This window comes from Galeopterus variegatus, unplaced genomic scaffold, assembly GCF_000696425.1.
Source record: "Galeopterus variegatus unplaced genomic scaffold, G_variegatus-3.0.2 Scaffold1172, whole genome shotgun sequence".
NCBI lineage: Eukaryota > Metazoa > Chordata > Mammalia > Dermoptera > Cynocephalidae > Galeopterus > Galeopterus variegatus.
In genome coordinates, this window is record NW_007727283.1 from 104,364 (window position 1) to 120,246 (window position 15,883).

Sequence of the window (15,883 nt, forward strand, 5' to 3'; positions counted from 1 at the left end):
TATACCTGAGGACTTTTCATTCCAGGGAACAAATACCGAAAGAATATATCCGGGGAAATACATATAGTCAACACATGCTTGAGAGAAGGTTCAGCCCCCTCATTTGCCCCAAAGATAGGCAGATTTAAACATTTCCAGACTGCCAGCTCATACATTAATAAAACTGATGGAAAAATCAATAAAATGAATGCAAATCACTGGCATGAGGGTGGGAGAAAACACTATTTTTTTTTTTTTTTTTTTTTTTTGTCCTTTTTGAGACCGGCCGCACCACGCTCAGCCACTGAGCGCTGTGAGTGCACCGGTCATCCCTATATAGGATCTGAACCCGTGGTGGGAGCGCTGCTGCGCTCCCAGCGCCGCACTCTCCCGAGTGCACCACAGGCTCGGCCCTGTAATTAGATTTTGACACAGAGTGGAGATATTCTAATGAACAGAAGAAGTGATGGGGACAAAACCAAGTAAAGGCATGGAGGTGGGAATGAAGAATGAGATGTTAACAGAGGATATGGGAGATTACTTATTGAAGCTGAAGCTCATGTTGAAGGATCATGGGAGATAAGACTACAATAAACAGATAAAGTAGGACCAGATTTTGAAGTCTAAAATATTGAATTAAAAAGCTCAGATTGGATCCAGGAGGCAATAGGAAAGGATTATAGACTTTTCATCTGAGAAGTGATTTGATGAAAGTAGACTTAATCTAACAGCTCTGACAACAGATGGACGAGGACAGGGAGTGAGCAGAGGTAAAGGAACTTTTCAGGAGTCTGTGGCTGAAACCCAGATAGGAGTGACACGGTACCAGGCCATAGTGGGAGAAATAGGCATGGAAAGAACAGATCAAAAAGCCAATGACAAGGAAATTTTGATTGCCTTTTTACCTCCAGCCAATGCAGAAGTTAGATCACAATCAAACCTATAGAACCTTGTATTCATGGATGGCAGATCTAAAACACATGAAATAAAATGTTGGTTATGGCAACCAGCCAGTGTTGGATGTGGCAAGATATGTACCTAGGAGAGCACCACGTGATTCTGGAGTACATATTGAGAAGTCAGTTATTAGTTAAGAGGCTCACAGAAGACAACTCTTATTATTATAAGAGGCTCACAGAAGACAATTCAAGAAAAGGGGAAGAAAGGCTTTTATAAATCCATAGAGTGGTCTTGTTGGTATATAAGGATTCCTGAAGAACACTGGCTTTCTTGGATTATAGAACCGGAAAGAAACTGAAATACTCTCTCTATTTTACTTCCGCTTTTTTCAGAGAACACATCTTGTGCAAGGTCCGCTAGTATCTGTTCCACACCCTGAGGCCACATTATCTCTGCCACCAACTGTATTTTCTGTCTAGTCTCTCAGTTCAGATTACTGAAAGAGAAGTAGTGCCCATCTCCCCCTTTCAAGAGAGGGCACAAGTTACACATACTGAGTGGCCAACTATGTCAGATGGATTGCGGGGAGTGGCGGGGTGGGGTGGGAGTGATTACACAGCAATATTCATTCAGCAGGGACCATGAATATGGCGGGAAAATTGACCTTCCCAGCCTCAGACAAAATATTTATTTTAATGAATCTGAATTAGAAAGGAAGCTGGAAGTTTTTGGTGTACAACTTTAACCTTTTTTTTTTTCTTTTTCTTCTTCTTTTGGCAGCTGGCCAGTACGGGGATCAATCCTCAAACGCTGGTGTTATCAGCCTTTTTCTTCTTCTTTTGGCAGCTGGCCAGTACGGGGATCAATCCTCAAACGCTGGTGTTATCAGCACCGTGCTCTAATTAACTGAGCTAACTGGCCAGCCGTGCTACCTTAACTTTTGAAGCTGGTGTCAGGTACAGAACTCTCAGGCTATCTCTTGAAGTCACTATCAAGGGAAAAGTGTGAAAAGACCGTAAGACTGGCTTAGTATGGTTATTCCTTTTATCTGTGTTAACACCTCAAACTAAAAAGTCTCCCTGAATCCAGCATCAGATCTACTGCCTGCCTGCCTGTCAGCCTGTCATCTGGCCTCCTTAACAGCACCAAACAGTCCTCATCCATGCTTCTTTAAGTAATGTTTTTAAATAAAAGGGACAGTTTTCTGGCCAGTGGACTGATGCGCCCTCACCACACAGCCCCACAGAAATAGGTTTGCTGTGGAACTCTAAGAAACTCATCATCTTTCAAAATAGCTTACAATTTTTTACATCTGAATTTTTCAAGATCAAGAGTCAGAAAACTGTGGCCCACAGTCCAGTTACCTGTTTTTGCATATAAAATTTTATTGGAACGTAGCTATGGCCATTCTTTAACATTTGAATATGGCTTCTTTTGTGTACAATGGCAGAGTTGCAAAGCCTGAAATAGTACTACTTGGCCCTTTAAGAAAAAGTTTACTGACCCCTGTTCTAGATAGTTCTAGAAATGACCCAGAATGTTCGGAAAAAACTTGAGTTGATATAAAAGGTTAATGGCTACATAGTAGTAGTACAATGTTTTCCCAGCCTATTTTTATTGTTTTTTAATTTCTTAATCACTTTATGGATTAAATTTAGGGTAAAAAATCACTCAGACATCTCTAAAGATTATCTTATTGGCGTAAGCTAAGGCACATATTATTCTACATTCATGGACTAAAATATTAAGTAAATTGATCTAGATGATTGTGTATAGTTGAAAGCAAATGTACTTTGTTCTGACTATTTAGTTAAGGATTATATTTTTTTACTACACTCACTCAAAAATAATAGTATGTAATCATTTCCTGAGTGATCTGGAAGAATGTTGAGGCCTTTCTCCAAATGCATTCCTCTGATTTGGTTCCATGACATGGGGTTGGCCTTTAGGTGACGTGGTTGAGGTTCCTCAAACAGGATGTTAATTTTCTCTCTTCACAGCTGGAGAAACATAATCCCATCTCATGATTTAGTGGGCCAAAGAGCTTCCTGCCTTCTCATAGTATCTTCTTTTATAAAATAAATGTTAACTTGGCTTCTTTGTGGGTCATTTGCAATAAATTTGTGTTTTTGAGGCACTCACCCCATACTCAGCTGAGGCAGCCCATTGGAACAAATGAGCTTTAGCCAAGAGTTTAATGATAAAAAGACATTGCTTGCAAAAGCTCTAATTTAGCACTCTGGTGCCTCCTACATGGTTTTGCCAACAAACTCTTCTTTGCCTGAAATATAGGATCTTTTAAGGCAGCTGTCACTCTTTCTCTCCGAGAGATGAGTGAGAAGAGAATTGGTGGCTTTTACATTGTGGAGGGCCCTCCACCCAGTGTTCCTCCCACCGGCTCCTGATTCACACAGCACAAGTTGAGAAACTGGGAGATGGAATCTTCTTGCCTCAGCATGCAGCAGTTGTTAGCTCTTTTGAATGAGAAAAATATGTGTTCATAATCCCCAAATTTGAAACATATAGCCATCACTGCTACTGGAAATTTGGGGCTGGTTCAGAGCCAGACCAGCTGCTCCCCAGGCCCTCTTCTACTTAAGAGTCCATCTAGCCTGTGGTCTGGCTTGTCAGAGCTTGCCCTGCACCCAGAGCCCTGGTGCACCCTCCGTCAAGTTTCCACTTATTCCTTCTTGTCCTACCCAGGAAGCCTTCTCAGACAGTTCAAGGCTTGCTAGGTTTCCTGCCTCATTGTCCCCTGCATTTTCCCTATCATAACATTGAGATCACTCCTTCACCTGTTTTTCTATGGGCTCTTCCCTCCCCCAACTAAACTATATGATCCTTCAATACAGAGACCATGTCTCTTTTGTTCAACAAGACTCTTATGTAAGTTCACCAAGACCGAAATATGGTTACTTGTTCCCATATATAGCCGACCATGAGAATTCAGTGGTTTTGAATGAAAGAATCATGAATGAACAAAGGGCCTTCATACCTGGCTGAGGCAGAAACTGCTGAGTTACAGGTAGCTGTCTTTCCAGCAGCCCTAGGGGCAGGGAAGTTCCAGAGAGAGACTTTGATTGGAAGGAGACCCTCCAGGTGGTGACTAGACAGTGAGCATCTGCTTTCCTTTTCCTCTTCAACCTTCCTCTCCCAATACCCCAGTCTGACAGGCTGAAGCACCTCTGTATATGACTGAGGGAGCTTTAATTATTGACTCAATCCTTACAAGGATCCCTTTATTTCAGCATTGTGTCCAAAAGTCCAGGCACTTAGCTCCAGATGCCACACTACAGAAATTGTCAAGAGCCTGTAGAAAAACTGCATCAGTATTGGGAGGCTTATTTTGGTTATAGAGTAAAAATTCACTTTCTGCTCAGTGTCTGATTTAATTTGGGGCTGGCCTTCTCTCTTGCGGGCTCTGGATCCGTGAAATCTATATCAGTTTGTACATGTGGTAGAATAATATTAGCCAATCCCTTTACCCCATGTTTATCCTCCTTGCTCCTCCCCCACATTCAGGCAGCTAGCCTGATTTGTTCTCCTTATCTCAGAGAAGATGGGATATTAAGAGGCAGAGAATAAAAGTTTCAGAAACTGCCCTTGGGGAAAGGAAAAAAACCAAAAAAAACTAGTAGCATAGACAAAATATTTGGAAGAAAACATAATGAGAGTAGAAAAGAGTTCCCTGTTCTTGGGGGAAGTGTGAGAAATGCCCTCACTGTCCAATGTCAAAGGATGGACACAGAGACACAAGGTTCAGTGAAGTGCAACTTGAATGGCAGTCTTGCAAGATCGGGTTTCTGATGGCAGGCACACATGAAATGGTTACAGCAAGCAGTTTATTCCCTAGTGCACAAGTCCCTCCCCCCAGCTCCTCATTGGCTGAGTACTATAGGGTGTACAATCTTCCTGGATGTCACTTAAGTTTTATTACTTCCTTATAAGGCATTTATTGTTCCCTTCCCTCTGGCGGAAAGGGGTGGGCTCAGGACAAGGCCACCAGAAGTCCTGAGGAGGAAGAACCAGGAAGTAAAAAGAACAAGGTGACCAGCCACCACCTTGAGAAGCCACCCTCAGGAAAGTGTACTTCCAGGGGTTATCACACCACAAGTCCGTCAAGCAATCCTTGTTAAGCTATTCTCGAAAATGAATCACTTAGGCTATTTTCCCATAGGAAGGAAGTGAATTCATGTAAAAATACAGACGGCAGAGATGTTGCTGAGTCCTATGCCCTACTCCCCAGGCCCACCTTGAGAAGGTGGCACAATTCCAGGTGTTTTGGTAGGACTTGGGAGCAGAGAAGACACATTCTTTGCATCCTCAGTAGAATCCCAGGAAGGTGGCAAGACCTCAGAGAAGAAATGGGGGGCATGCTGGGTCCTTCTTGTGCACAAGAGGACACTAGAGAAATGGAGGGTGCTCCTGGATCTGAAGGAGTCTTGCAAACAGACTGAAGGATGTCTCAAAAATACCAGTGTGGAAGGATGATCTTGACCACATTCCTCACTCCCTCTCATTCCCTCCACCCCCACCACTGCAAACCTTGTGTCTTATTAACCCCTCCCAGAAGCTAGACACAACCCCAGGGAAACGGGAGGTTGAAATCCATGAGTTCAATGAGGTTAGGTTTCTGACAATGCAAAGAAATGCAGGCTCGAAATAAAAATTAGATTATATTTCTTACATAAATGTGTGGACTAAGAATTGTATCCACTGTTCACAGCTAACTCATATTCAGGAATGACATTTCTCTTGGAGGAGCAGTGCTCAGTTAGCCACTTAAATATCTTCCTTACAGGTGTTAAGGTTCTAGAAATCTAATAGTGGGTATACTATCCAATATATGTCATGAAAGTGGAGCCAATAACTGGGGAAGAGGTTCTGTCCTAATGATAAGGTGTTCATATTTTCTGCTACAAGAATCAGGACAAATAATCTGAAAAGACCACATTTTGACATTTTAAAAAATATCTTTTCTTAAACTCAAACACGACATTAACTCTACTTTTTATATTAGTTGATTAAAAAAATACAAAACAAAAAACTAAGATATTTTCAGTAGCATTGCAGATTAATTTCTTTTATTCATCACAATGACATATATGCATATTTGAAAAGTTATCCATATGGATGAGCACATTTTTCACTCAGTCCACAGACAGAACATGCACATGGTTTTGCAGATCCCTTGCAGTAACTCCACAGCTCCCAGGGGTCTGAGGGCCACCAGTTGGGACCTACTAGGCCAAATAATTTTAAATTGGTCTTGCTTGGGAAACCTGATATGTATGATGGCAATGTCTTACAGAAATCTGTCTTTCAGTATCCTCTTCGTGGGTTCTGGCAGAAGTAATAGTCTGCTGTAAAACAGATCACTCCTTTTGTTTGCAAAGTCTTCATACCAGCTGAATCACAGCTTGCTTTTCACTTCTCGTAACACCTTGCAACATCGCAAAATATTTGCTGAAGTTTGTGAAGGGCGGCTGCAGAATTAGTAAACTGAAAGGAGGCCCTCCTTCACTCCCACCCCTGTCAGCACCTTCTGTTCTAGCAGACCGAAAGGCAGCTTGAGAACTCTGATTGCTTTTCCAGATTATGACAATTCTTGGCACTGTAGCCCAGGGCAAGAATGGAAGCAAAGGAAACATTATGGAGTTTTGCAGGTTCCAGAACATAATACTGTCACTTTACAGAAATGAACTTATAAATGACTCCATGAAGGTGAGTTGCTGTGGTAACCAGTCTTTTCAAATTTTATATCTGGAAATAGAGATAGTGCGGGCCATTTCTGTTTGGGACTTTATATTCTGAATTTAATGAATAACTACCCATGCTCTAACTCCTAGTTAACTAGGTCCATGTAATGCTAGACCAGGAAGGGACCTTAGCAACCGTCTAGTTCCACCTCCTACGTTCATAGCTCAGGAACTGAGACTCAGAGAAGTGATGCTACACAGCTAACGTGTCAGCCCTGAGCCAGTGTTTCCTGACTTAGTTTTCTAGTTCTCTTTTCTTTATACCACACTGCCTTTCTGAATGGACTCACCCAACTCCCATGAATGAATAAAAGAAATGGAACCACATTTAGACATAAAGCCACCGTAACTTCTTACTGAGATGCTAAATCAAGTCCTGTCAATGTGCTGCTGTCATAAGTGTCTAACTTTTTCCATCAGCATTATCACAGATTTCACATTCCAACAGCTTTTATTTATTCAGAATGATGGATGGGAGGACAGTGTGGGAAGGTAAGGAGTGACCTGAGGAGACTTGATCTAGTTTTATAGTTTCATCATAAACTATAGATTAGCAATCTGTAAAGAATTAGAATGTATGCAAATTATAGTGAACATACCATAGACTTCCGTTAGTGATTCAAAAAAGTATCCTTTAAGATTTTTCAAGGCCTAGTTTCTTGAACAACAATTCTCATTGCATAAACACATGCAAAGGTGCTTCAGATAAGAGCCTTCCTTCTAGTTAGTAAATCACCGCAGAAAATTTAGCTATTAGGAGTTTCCATAGGTTCCTATAGAGAAGAATGGCGGAAGCTTAGAGTGTTTGGTACCATTTTTTAAAAAGCAAACCAAAAGCCAAAATTAAAACTAAACAGTGAAATTGAAGAGTGTTAGTTCATTTTTAAGAGACATGAATACAAACACTTGGAATCCCCTGGAGATCATGTTAAAATGCAGATTCTGGTTCAGGAGGTCTGGGAAAGACCCAAGATTCTACACAAGCTCTCAGATGGTGTCGATGGCGCTGGTTCTTGGTCTACACCTAGTAGAAAGGGACTAGTTTACTTGCTGCCTCCCTGAATGTGTTTTCTGTGAAGGTCAGCCCTGACTTTCAGATCTGTGACCACCCCAGTCATAGAAATATTTCTGACCTCCAAGTTTCTAAAGCTCTTATAATACAAGGCACTTGGTTACTGCTGTGCATTGGTTTGTGCACGTCTTATATCCCCAACCGGATTGTAAGTCCATCTGTGTTTGCTCAGCTCTGTGTGTGCAACATAGATGCTGACTGAGGAACTGTTGATGACTGGTTGATAAACTGAAGATTATTTCCTTCCTCCTCGGAATGATACACTTAGCTCCTCAATGAGCTCAAAACTTAAATGTCGGGTTTAAGAGATACCTGACATTTAAGTCCATTCTGCCTTTTTCCCCTCCCCTGTAAATTGACTTTTTAGAAATCAGTGGCTGTGTGGAAGAGTTCTAATTGGGTATGTGATAAAATAACCACCTCTGAGGGGAAAAAAAAAAAACTTACCATAGATGGAAGCATATTTAGTATGTTTACTGGTTGCATTAGACCACAAAAGTGGAAGCACTGGGGTATATTGGAAAGGACACAGGTGTGGAGGCCAACAGTCCTGAGTTCAGAGTCTTATTCTGTCACCTACAAGTTGTGTATCTTTAGAAAAGTTACTGAAAATTACTGGGAATGTATTTCCTTATGTGGAAAATGGGATAGTTTCTCTTGCGGTTATTGTGAGAACTATAGTAATGTATTGTAAATTGCCTAGCAAGGTGCTCAATAAGAGGTAAATGATATAATCTCAGCAAAATCACTTCCAAGTCAAATTGAAATTGAGTCTTTGCCACTGATCACTCTGGTTTGAAGAAACCAGCAAGATAGCTTACGTGCAGGGCCTTAGCTCCATCTAGTGGTTTAACACTGCCTAAGCTTCCTTGCAGAATTACATCTTCCACTAGCATCTTTGAATGGTCATTTGATTCATTCATTCATCTCATTCAACAAGCATTTATTGAATGTCCTGCTGTGTGCCAGACACTTTCTTGGCTGCTGAAGCTACAACAGTGAACAAGATAGACATAGTCCCTGCCTTTAGGGAGTTTGTGGTCAGGTGGGGAAGATAGAATTTAAATAATTATTCAAATAAAATTTGAATTCAACTTGTGAAAAGTAGCATAAAGAAGGAATACAGTATCCTGTGAGTATGTAATAAGGCTTCCCTACGGAAGTCACATTGAAGGTAGAATTTGGACAAGAGACCACCTTAGGCATCTATCAGCTGCCCAGCTGCGTCTCTTTGGACACGTCAGCCCCGACTCAGGATCAGGATCTGGAGCTCCAGTCCTGAACTGTGACCTCTTTCACTAGTCATTTAGTATCTGTCACATCCCACTCTTCACAAGTCACTTCCCATGCATCATCACTGAATTTTCTCATATTATCCTTTTGCAGAAGATGTTCAGAGAGGTTAAGTAACTTGCACAAAGGCATACGATGACATGTCAGAGACAAGATTCACACCCAGATCTTTCTGCCTGCAAAGTCCATGCTCTTCTCTACTTATGCTCTCTCCCTAACAACAAGCCCAGATCTCTTTATTCTACATTATGCTGCTTGACTTTGGCTGAAAGGAAACCATTAGGAGAAGTGTTTGGGGAGAGTGAAAATGCAAAGGGAAGGAGGGAAAATAAAATAATAGCTTGGTGAGCTACGTATGAAGGGCAGAGAGGAAACAGCTGACTTGGCTTGTTATGCTCCTCTGGCGTGATTTTAGAAAAGTAAACCTGAGAGATCTCCGACGGGAAAGAAAGTATCCTTAATAATGTTCCTTATGTTCTCATCATTTAAAATGTGTTACGGCTGCTGCTAAATTGCTAAATTTGGGGGATCATTTGGAGAAGGGAATTTATTCTCTGGAAATCAATAGGAAGATGCAAGGATTACTACTCATCAAGGAGCAAAATATCACCGGGTCAGAAAATAGCTGTAGGACTGAGATGTTTCCTGTAACACAGGACGTTCAGCTTTAAAACTGGAACATTCCTGGGCAAACCATGATGGCTGGTCACCTTAGCAATGGGCCAGACTGGAAGGACCTGATGTACTCATGGAAGTGAGGCCAGGACAGTTATTGAAATCTGGGGTCAAGTTGAAGGCTTAGTCACAGACCAAGGCAGAAAAGGTGGGACAAAGGATGGTAGAGGTACCTTGGTGCTCAGTCCCTGGATTACCAAGTCCTGCTCTAGACCTTGAGGCCAGAATTGGTTGGCCTCAGGCCTAAGGGAGGGCCCAGGTAGAGGAAAGATATGACAGCAGATTCAGGCCAGTCTGTGGCTCCGCTTCCTCATCTGTAAAATGGGATGAATAACAGTACCTATCTCCTAAGACTGAATGTGAACTACATTAGTTAATATGTGTAAGTGCTCAGAGCAGTATCTGGCCTGTAAGAGTACAGGAAGTGTCACCACGGAATTCTCAAGAAGAGAAACTTGTATGTATCCCTGGCTGGATCCCATCTTCTATAGCTCAGTTTTCCCATCTGTAAAATAGAAATCAAAACCCTTCCCACAGCTTTTAGAAGAAATGGAACAGGACACAATCAAAAGGAGAGAAGTCACGGATAGTAGTTAGAAATTTGTGCTCTGTAATTAAACCACCTGGGTTACATCCAGCTCTGCCATTTAGATGTTCATTCACTGATTTATTTAACAAACACTTATGGGCCAGGCACTGTTCTGAGCACTTTACACATATTGGCTAATTTATTTCTCTTAGCAGTATTATGAAGTAGGTACTGTTATTCACCCAATTTTACAGATGAGGAAACTGTTATAACTTGCCCAACTCACAAGGAGCCAGAACCCTGGGCAAGTTTGTTGACATTTCTGTTCTAGTTCCCCTCAGCAAAATGGAGATCATAAATTATATCATTTACTTCATAGGTTTGTTATGTGGAGTAGACAAAATAATCTATATAAAGCACTTAGCAAATGGTCTAAAACATTGTAAGCACTCATATTTAAAACCAAAGTACTTTAATTGGCGTAAGATATATATGCTATAATTTTCAAAAATATAACTGGAAGCTTAAGAAAATGGACAAATTAGTTAAATAGGAAAAGTCTGGGATGTGACAGAGTACATAAAACACCATGGAACTGAGGAACAGGAGGGCAGGCCTTAAGAATCTCATTTGCATGAGAAAACTTGTAGGCCTTTGAGGAGAAATAGTGAAGAGGACTTTAAGGATTAACAATTGGCCTCCAAATTCCAGGCTTTAATTTCCTGAGCTAAGAGGGACCATAAGCAACCCTCGCCTCTGAGAGGAAGTCCTTGGCAGGCCAGATGGGAGAGCTAAGGTGCCCAGAAAGGTCCACACGTGGGCCAGGGCTGGGCCAAGGGCATAAATGCAGCCCGTTCTTGCCTCCTGCTGCAGAAAACCTGGGCAGGGTCACATCTCCAGTCCACATTCCAGATTTCTGCCATGGCTACCCTCTTGCTTGCCAGCTTGAAACCCTGTTGCACTGGCACTGTGTCCCTGGCTTCATCCATTTACACTCATCTGGCTCACTGACCTCGACCCTCTCACTTTGCCTGCGCCATTTTTTATTGTTCCCTCTGATTCTAGACTAGACATTCCTTGCATTCTACTGGCCAAGCTAGGGGACCTTGCAGGCAAGGAGTACTGGCCAGAGGTGAAGAATTATGTTGAGGGGAAAGGAATATCTCCGATACTAGATGTGACGATGCTACTGACAAGGAACTCTAGACTTCTGGCAACATTCTAGGAACTCACCCCATGTTCTTCATCAGAGGGGACATTAAGCCACATTTTGGAAACCTAGTAAGAACCATAATTAGCAGCAAGGAGAGAACAAACACCCTTCTCCAGGGCGAGTGATAAGAGCTGTAAGCATTGAGTGGACAGTGATCATCCAGCAAGCCACGATCCCTTTCCTCCCCACCCGCCTCCTAAAAAGGGACAGGAGCTGTGCTCTCAGGCTCAGGGAATTCTTCTGCACTGCACTGCTTTGCTCCAAATGGATTAGCCATCTCTCCTAAGCCCTCTCAGTTAGATGGCTGGATTGGACAGTACCTGGTTTGCATTTCCATTTCTCCCTCAGCTGCGGCCTTCCTTGAATCACTGGCATCCAGTATTTGGCAAATTCTATTTCTTCCGCTTGTCTGGATGCTACATCCTGCCTTGAGCCAGTGCCTCAGACCCCCTCACCTGCACGGAGGATTTGGATCATGGCTTTGGCAGCCTTGGTGCCTTGCATTTCAACTGGTTTCTCTAGACGTGGGTTGTTGCAGAGGGGAGCCACCACATGGCAGAGTGGAACACACCAACAAGGAACCTGGCCTACAGAGGTAAGGAGGTGTTTCTGTGTGAGGAGCCTGGGAACCCAGGTGAAGAAAGGTGATTGAATTGTCCCTGGATTACCCCTCAGGGCCGATATGACCTGGGGAGACACAGCTAAAGTCATCATGTGCCTCTCGAGTTCTGCTAGGAAAGCTTCCAAGAAGGATTGGATCTCAGATTGGGCGTGAAGGGTAGTTTACCCCATTGTGCATTCAGGTCTGCATTTCTGCTCCAAGTGGTTGCTCAGTCCAATTTTAAACAATGGTAACACTCTTTTCCACTAATCTTCTGTTTGGGTCTACAGATCCTATAGGAGGAAGCCATGATAATGAAACTTTTGTGCTTCCCATAGCTGCTACAAAAAAAGACCAGATTAAAATTTTTATGACACTCTTGTTTTTGTGTTTTATATATTCTGTATTTAAAAATATCTGTTCACAAATCAAGTAGTCTGCTTTCCATTGCCAAGCATCTTTGGCACAGGAGCTGTAATAAGATGTGTAATGAACATAGAACAGTTTTTCAAATCACTAATTTGGTTGCTGGTACATGAGGCTGGCAAGCCCCTCTCTGCCCCTGCTGCAGGTCAGGCTTATCCTTCCCTTAGCTCATATGGCTGCAGAGGAGGGACGTGTCTCTTTGGACTTCATCCCTAGCAGCCCACACACCTTTCTGATGTGCACACGCCTGCCTTGGAAGACTGAAGTTGAGTGCCTGCTTGTTTTCCTACTGGGATCTGTGGCTGCTCAGTCTTACCTCCTTGCTTAATCATACTTCCACCGATGGCATCTGAGTAGTTAGCCTTCCCTTGCAGTCACCATCATATCCCCTTCTCTCTCTGAGGCCTTTCCTACTTTGGTACATTTTTTTTTTTTTTAACTGGGAAGAGAGACCCCTCTGACCTTCCATTTGGCAGCCTTTGCTCTTCTGTCACTTCACGCCCCACCCAGCCTCATCCCTGGCTCCTGGTGTCCTGCCCACAGTACCTTTCACAAGGCCATTGACTTATCTGGGATGACTAGGACATTTCTATTTACACTGCTTTACAATATGGAGCTGAGGTGAGCCTGCCTATGAAATAAGGTCTGGACTTATTTTATTTTTGTTTATTGTAATTTTAAGGGGCAGAGAGGAGAAAATGAATTCTGAGGAAAGGAAAAGGGAATTAGCATTTATTGAACCCTTAGAATTTTTGAGATAGATGTCCCACACATATTAACTCACTCATCCTCATGATGATCTTGGGAGGTGTTATTTACCCCATTTTATAGAGGAGGAAATGAAGGTTAAATAACTTGCCCAGAGTCTCAAAGCTAGGCAACAGAGAATTTGCTCTTCGTTTAATGTAAAAATTAATGAAAATTTTCTGAATGCTTTAGTTCTTAAGGAAAAAAAAAAAAGCTTCATGACACATGCCATCAAATGAGCTATGTGACCTGGAGCAAGCAAGTGAATCTCTCTGGGCTATACAGTGTGAACATCTTTAAATTCAGGAAGGTGTTCTAGAAGGTTCTATGTCCTATGAGCTTCTAACCCAGGCTTAAATTACCCTCTTTCTCAAAAACAAACAAACAAACAAAAAACTTTCTCCTGTTCAATCCAAATCTCTCAAGAACCTAAATCATACTAACAGGAAATAAATGATTAGTACTTGTGGAGTATTAATCAGGAGTACATCAGGAATTCCCCTCCTTTTTCCTGCCAGGCAGCAGTTTTACAGCTCTGCTCCAACTCTTCTAAATCAGGATCTGTGGGTGGGAGGAGTAGAAAACATAGTGTTAAAGGGGCCTGCGTTTATGCATCACCACTGCCCCCACCATCTGCCCAAACCATGGTACCCACTGTGCCTCAACCCTGCCATTGTTCCTTGTGCAACCATGTGTTCCCCACAGCCGGCTGCCAGCACCACGGGAAGGGCTGATGCCCATTATGCGTTATCCCTGGGCAGGCTCAGCTAAGACAAACAGGCCAGACTTGTGCGGTCTCCCCTGCACCCTGGGAGGGCCTCGTCCATGGGGGGAAATAAGATAATCTTTATGGGAAACAATAAAATCTACAGCAGCATGTGCATATGTTGAAGTTCTAAGGGGCCATAAACTGGAAGGGCATTTCCTTACTCCCCATTTAATTTATGCTCATCTGGCCTACGTGGGAGGAAGAATCACAAATGCACATACACATGCATACATGTACACAAAGACACACATATATGATATGCATATATGTATATGAACTGTCTCCTTGGGATGCTAAGCATCTCACAGGAAGCCTCAGAGCCCTAGGAAACTATACTTATGAACTCTAATTCTGCTGATGGTTGCCAGTATTCCAGGGCCAAGTCAAGACTTTTACATAGCTATGGACTTGACTCTGACTTCGGAGCACAGACTGGACAAAGAAGGGCACAGAGATGCCAGGGGAGCTGGGTTTAGGAGGGAAGCTAAAGCCTGCCCCTCTCACCAGCCATGTCCTTCTCTCCTCCCCAGGCTCACATCCTTCCCCCCAACCCCCATCAAAAAAGGATTAAGTCCCAGAATGAGCAACTAGATATCAGAGAGAGAGACACTGGTTGAAACTTTTTGTATCAGGGAAACTGTGCCTAGTTCCTGATCTGAGGATGACCACCAGAGGCTGTGTTATAATTTAAGTCAAGTTTTCTCTGACACCTGCTGAACCTCACAGCTTATCTTCTTTGTTCCCATCCCAGCCCTCTTTGGGCACCCATCCAAGCAGCTCCATGCAATTCAACTATGTAAATTTATAGGACACCACTCTGATTGGCACGGTGCTTAGGAATACAAAGTCACTCTGGTACCAGGTCTGTTGCAAGCTCTGTGACCTTGGGCTTCTCAAGTAACTGTGTTCTTGCTCCACCTTACAGAAACTAGAACAATGCAAGAAAGATGATGAGGAACTCACATTCAAATAAAAAGCCTAGGCTTTTCATTGAAAGATTGGCAAAAAAAACCACACATCTGTATGTTTTAAGTTCAAATAAGATGTCGAAAGCTGGTGTGTTTTATTTTCTCAGTGTTTTAACCATCTTTTGCAATTAATTGACCAACAGTAGTCCCAATTGCATTTGATGGAAGTTCTGTGATGATAACTTAATTCCTATATCTGTTAACATCTAATTTGTAAAGGACTATGGAGACCTGGATGCTGAGCATACTAGAGGGGCGGGACTGGAGCCAAGCAGATTGACATGTGGAATGACCAGGCTGGGGAAGGACACAGGGCATGGGGAAGGACACCCACGTCCGGGTGCAGGACCAAGTGTGGTAGAGTCAGGTGACAGGAAGATCATGTTGGTCAGAGCACAGGAACTTGTAAAAGAATAAACAACAGGACATAGAATTGAATAGATAGGATAAAGAAGAGAAAAAAAATATTTACTAGGCACCAGTTAGTGTAGCACGTGATTTCTCATACTGTATAAAATTATATTCAATCATAACAACCATGTGAGAAGGGTATCACTATCTTGATTTTCAGACGGGGACCAGGCCCCAAAATGGCTGTCGATGCAGTAGTGTTTAACCGGAGGTACTTAAACCTCTGACGGGGTTTATCCAAAAAGCTAATCTATTTGCTTAATCTGAGCTAGTTAGTGGTAAAGGCAGGATTCCAATCCACCTTTCGGCCCAGTGAATGCTCTTTTCATTTTACCTCACCTACCAAATTACTACCTTATCAACATTCTAAGAATATTCTGTGAGATGGAGTAAACAATATATATGTATTGTTGAAGAAGAATAAAATAAGCGCCTGTACCCCACCACCCACTTAAGGCATAGACTATTACCAATGCCATTGAAGCCCCATATGCCCCTTCCTGACTGCATCTTCTCCCTTCCCTCCCCGGAGGTGACTGCC